Source organism: Sinocyclocheilus anshuiensis, unplaced genomic scaffold, assembly GCF_001515605.1.
Source record: "Sinocyclocheilus anshuiensis isolate Anshui unplaced genomic scaffold, SAMN03320099.WGS_v1.1 scaffold1549, whole genome shotgun sequence".
Taxonomy (NCBI): Eukaryota; Metazoa; Chordata; class Actinopteri; order Cypriniformes; family Cyprinidae; genus Sinocyclocheilus; species Sinocyclocheilus anshuiensis.
In genome coordinates, this window is record NW_015538373.1 from 1,217,495 (window position 1) to 1,223,709 (window position 6,215).

Sequence of the window (6,215 nt, forward strand, 5' to 3'; positions counted from 1 at the left end):
CTTGCCAACATTAGTTGGCTGGTACAATATGTGATAACTACATTTCTGCAGAACTCCAAAAAACATTATATCTCATGTTCCTTGCACAATACTATTTTATGATGTCAAAACACTTTATTATAGTGTGTGATTTGTAAACAAATATATTTTGACATTTGCATCACACAATCAGCATATGCGTGGCTTTTCAGATGAAGTAAACTTGCTCATTAGCATACCTGGTACAGCATTGTAACAAGTCACGATAAAATAGTTCAAAGACTTGTAGAAGCAAGCTAAAATGGCATGGTTACTTCAGCAATTGCATTTTTATCTTGCATTTGCTTTTTTTTAAACACTATTGGTTAGGTCTAGAGTCAGGTTTAGTGTAGGTGCCACATTATTTTCAAAGATGTGGAGCATTAACATTTTAGTGCCACTCACCGCCACTTTCTTTTCCAAACTGCTGCTATACATACAACAACCAATGTAATAAAATGTTGCCACATTCGCATATGTCAGTTTTGGGGAAAATTAAACATGCTTTTAGTGCCACACACTGGATATTTCACTTTGAAAGTGCTGCAAAACGTATAAGAAGCAATGTAATATTTTTAGAATTGTCACCACAAGCACATTTTTCTAATGGTTTCCAGTGGGACTGGAAATGCTTCTGCCTTATGCAAGCTCCCACAGGGCTCATACACAGAAATAACACAGTGTGCACCCAGTTTTAGTAGTCTCTCTGATTGATTCCCCTCTGATGTGCCTCAGGTGTGACTGATTCCTCATGTCCATCCAGTCACACAACCACGTTCATGTTGGCCAGGCTGACATTCTTGCATAGAATTAACTCTCTTATAGAAATTATAAGATCTGCCTTTAGCACAAAGCAGCGTTACTGTCAGAGCTCACATTGGCATTCAGTTCCCTTAATGTCTTCCTGGTAGAATCAAATGAAGGCCTCTTGGATGATTTGATGTTACTTAACATCATTATTTTGAACAAATTTGAATCAAATTTTGAACAAATAGGAAGTGAGAATAGCAAACATATAAAATAAAATAACAATAATGTTTTAAGGCCGATTCTATAAATTCCTCCTGCAAGTAAAGATTACTGAAAAAAAAAAAAATCCACCCATTAACTTTTGACCTTTTTTATATATTTGTGTGAAATAAAGTGCCTCATATTAGACATTAAAAAGCACAGCTCACATTGAGCGTACATCAAAGTTGCTTGTTAGCGTCCTTGGCTTCAGCTCAAACCTTGTTTTAGGTATTGCTATGATTTTAAGCTCAATTATGGACACTTCATATCACTTGATGCATGAGCACAGTGCTAGAAGGTGCAAAGATGTGTAATCAAGTTCAAAATAATTGCAAAAAGACTGCTGATGTCAGGATTTATAGCGGCAAAGGAGTTAGTATTTAGTCTGAAAAAATGCACATTCAATCCAGATCCTGTTTATGTCTTCACTAGCCGATGCTGATTTTCATACATCTAGTAGAGATTCCCCAGCAGTGACGATTCGGACAGTTTTTCCAGAAACATGGATCTGGGAACTTGCTGAAGTGGGGTCTGTGAAACATAATCAGTAAATTTGACATCATATTGAAACATATATTTAATACATCATATTCCCTCAATCCAGACGACAAAAAATAAATAAATAAATACATAAATAAATCTTACTTGCTTTGCAGATTCTTGTGTGTGTCTGTGTGTGTGTGTGTGTGTGTGTGTGTGTGCTGAATGTCAATAAATAATTTTCAGTATATTGCTGTAAGGCAGACTTTATACAAACTCAAAACTCATACCAAGCTTATAACGATTAATTTCTTCATTTTTCTTCTTTAACAAAGTGCCAGAAAAAAGTGAGATAGTGAGAGAAAATAAATAATAGAATAGTTCACACCACAAACGATAGCAGCACAATAAATTATATTGTTGTAATCTCTTTTCAGAACGAATTCCATTTGATGAATGACAAAAACATTGACAGCCAATCAGAATCCATTTGAGTTTAAAGAGTTCATTTAAAGTGGCAGATGACAAAACTGCAGCTCATGCTTATAATAAACAGAACATTATCATGCATTGGTGTGAATGCTAAAATATTTATTGTTCTCGGTGTGAAAAGGATGCTTATATGTTTCTAATACCACATACCCAAATTTAACATGCATAAATGGCAACTTTTTTTTTTTTTTGCTGCATTTTGGTCATAATTTTCATATTTTGAAAGTTGCAAACACAGATCATATTTTTATAAGTGAGATTTGGTTATGTCCCACTCTTTGCATGTAATCACGGTGAGACTGTATTGTGTTAGTTGCCTATAATGTAGGTCAGGGTTTCCCAAACGGGGGTTCACAAACCCCTGATTATTAAATCATAAAGTGTAAATAAATAGTAATAATAAAAAAAAACTAAGATTGAAATGAGTAATAAAGCAGTGTGTAAATGTACAGCACACTGTTTTTTTTTTTAAAGAGGTTACCATGGAAACAGCTCTATTTCTGCTGTTCCATATGCGCCACCTGCTGTCAGACAGTGCATATATGCTTTTATTCAGCCTGTCTGCTGTTTTTGTTCAGACCAATGTGAGAATTGGAACACATTTATGTTGCAAATTTTAACTGGTAGATGGAAAACAATCTAATGTACATTCTAAAAATCTCAAAACTTGATAATAAGGTAGCCAATGTAGAATTGTCTTTGGAGCAGATCATTTTTATCTTTAAAAAAAATATATAAAAAGAACATTTTTTTCTTTAAAAAAAAAATGTTATTTAAAGGCTGAAATGTGAGGTTTATCATTTTATAAAATGTCTCTCTCTCTGAACATGTAATAAATGTAGTAAATGTAAGTAGATAGCATGCTATAAGTAACCAAACCATTTTTTTTGTTTGTTTGTTTGTTTAAAATCTGTTGGTTTTCAACATAAAACTTGGTGAAATGATTTTAGTGTGTGTGTATATATGCTTTTTTTTTTTTTTTTTGCAGTACTTATTCCGAGAAGAATTAAGATCATAAATTAAGTGCAGTAGTTTTTCATTTTCTCACTGAATCTGGGAGTCAGTTGTGTGTTATAATTGTGTAAGATATTCCAGGCGATTAGGGTTAATTAGGTTCTCCACTCAAGAGACTCACTGAAGAACCTTTAAGTAAACCTGAAAACGTGTACACTCTTCAGTCTCAAACTAGTTCACCAACCCCATCACTCAAAGCACATCTGATTTCCCATTGTGCAATCCCTGACCTCAGAAACGATCAGCTTTACAGATAAGGACAGTGGTGGAACACACCAATCCACCAGCCCCACTCAACCCAACAAGCCTGCTGGAGTCGGCAGGTTCAAAACACTGGAGGAGAGACATTAACTATGTGGTGGATTTGGAGAGGAGGTTGTAATGAGGTTGAAATGTGTGGGCTGGAGAGGGTCTGGTTCCCCTGGCAGAGATGGATGGAGTGAGAGAAGCCGCTTTAGCAAAGCAAACACTGGCAGAGGGGAACGGTGAGATGGTCTGAAATAGAGGACTTCAGTCAGATCCATCAATCTCAGACTCCATCGCACAACAGAGCTGCACAGATTAGTTAACACATTAGTCAGTGTATCAACTGACTTCAGTAAAGTACTGTTGTGTGTATGCAGTGTCTTCCTTTAGACAAAAAAAAACAATAAATGTATAAAATATGTGGAAACAGGCAGCATAAAGCATTATTCGTTTTGACTCTGGAGGGATTCCTTTTCATCACATGCAGTGTCAGAATCTGGCTCAAACATATATTGCTGTATTCAGGTAGCCATCCAGAGTTATTAATAAAGCTACATGAGTGAATAGAGGGTGCGTTTTTACGTATGTCCTATGTAAAGACGTTACCCTATAAAAAAGTGACCATTTCTATTGAAACCGTGAAGAATAAGCCTCCCTTTCAGTCAGAGGACCAAAGACAGGGTGAAAAATGGTTGAATTATACATTAGGTTAACCTAAAGGTGAGAGAAAAAAAAAAAAAAAAAAAAAGAAAAAAAAGGGCATTTCATGGCACCTTTAAAAGAAGCAATCACCAATCTGAACACATGCATTTGATACTATGGCCAATGGCAAATGCAGGTAGCATACAATTACTTATTGCGAACTGTTTCGTTTAAGCAGAGAAACAAATAATAAAATAAAACAAGTTTGTACTTTTTGATATGTACAGAAGTGCTTTTTGATTTGAAAACAGTGAAATTTCAGCAAAATTAAATTATGTTGGATTAATCGTGTTGATTATTTTACTATGTTACCCCTTTTATCATTTACTCCTTATATTCTTCATCTCCATAGAAATAAAACAGTCATTAAAACTCTTTATCTGCAGGGCATCATTATTTTCAAAGAGGTGGAGCATTAACATTTTAGTGCCACTCACCGCCACTTTCTTTTCCAAACTGCTGCTATACATACAACAACCAATGTAATAAAATGTTGCCACATTCGCATATGTCAGTTTTGGGGAAAATTAAACATGCTTTTAGTGCCACACACTGGATATTTCACTTTGAAAGTGCTGCAAAACGTATAAGAAGCAATGTAATATTTTTAGAATTGTCACCACAAGCACATTTTTCTAATGGTTTCCAGTGGGACTGGAAATGCTTCTGCCTTATGCAAGCTCCCACAGGGCTCATACTCTGACAATTGTAAAGGACAGAAGAAATAACACAGTGTGCACCCAGTTTTAGTAGTCTCTCTGATTGATTCCCCTCTGATGTGCCTCAGGTGTGACTGATTCCTCATGTCCGTCCAGTCACACAACCACGTTCATGTTGGCCAGGCTGACATTCTTGAATAGAAGTAACTCTCTTATAGAAATGAAAAGATCTGCCTTTAGCACAAAGCAGCGTTACTGTCAGAGATCACATTGGCATTCAGTTCTCTTATGCTGAGTTCACACTGCACGATTTTCAAAGACGTCGCATCACTGTTGGTTTCACACTACTTTCGGGGGGTAAAATACCAATTTTTTTGGTGAGGTTCTCCTGGTACAATTCACATTCCAGGGTCTAAATATCACGTTAGTGTCGGCGAGTGAAAAATCGGACTAAAATCGTGCAGTGTGAACTCTGCAATAATGTCTTCCTGGTAGAATCAAATGAAGGCCTCTTGGATGATTTGATGTTACTTAACATCATTATTTTGAACAAATTTGAATCAAATTTTGAACAAATAGGAAGTGAGAATAGCAAACATATAAAATAAAATAACAATAATGTTTTAAGGCCGATTCTATAAATTCCTCCTGCAAGTAAAGATTACTGAAAAAAAAAAAATCCACCCATTAACTTTTGACCTTTTTTATATATTTGTGTGAAATAAAGTGCCTCATGTTAGACATTAAAAAACACAGCTCACATTGAGCATACATCAAAGTTGCTTGTTAGCGTCCTTGGCTTCAGCTCAAACCTTGATTTCAACCCAAACTCATTCATTCTACAAACCAATTTGCTGAAGTTAACTGGCAAGGTTGCATTTTAATTTTAAACATGACTGTAGTATCACATAATATAAAATAACATAACAATAATGTTTTAAGGCCAATTCTATAATTTCCTTCTGCAAGTGAAGATTGCTGAAAAAAAAAAAATCCACCCATTAACTTTTGACCTTTTTTATATATTTGTGTGAAATAAAGTGCCTCATGTTAGACATTAAAAAACACAGCTCACATTGAGCATACATCAAAGTTGCTTGTTAGCGTCCTTGGCTTCAGCTCAAACCTTGATTTCAACCCAAACTCATTCATTCTTTTTTGTTTTTTTTTGTTTTTTGTATCTATTAAGTTATTTAAATATGTGAAAACTGCAATTCAAACTTACACTCACTTGAAAGAAACATTTATTTTTTAAACTTATAAAATGTATTTCTCCAAATGTCCTAATATCATAATGGGGGGGGGCTATTTACAATAATATAATAAGAGAACAAATGCTAGTTCATTGAAAAATAAATTATCACGTTCATGCCAAACCAGATGTATATGACTTTCTCTCTTCTGCAGAGTGCAAACTAAGATTATTAGAAAAAAAATATCTCGGCTCTGTGGATCCATACAACTCAAATGAATTGTGCAAATGAAAATAAAACATAGAAGCTCCAAAAAACACATAAAAGCAGGATACAAATCATATCTAATCAGTTTTGGGTGAGAACAGACCAAAATTAAAACTACTTTTTCACTGTACAC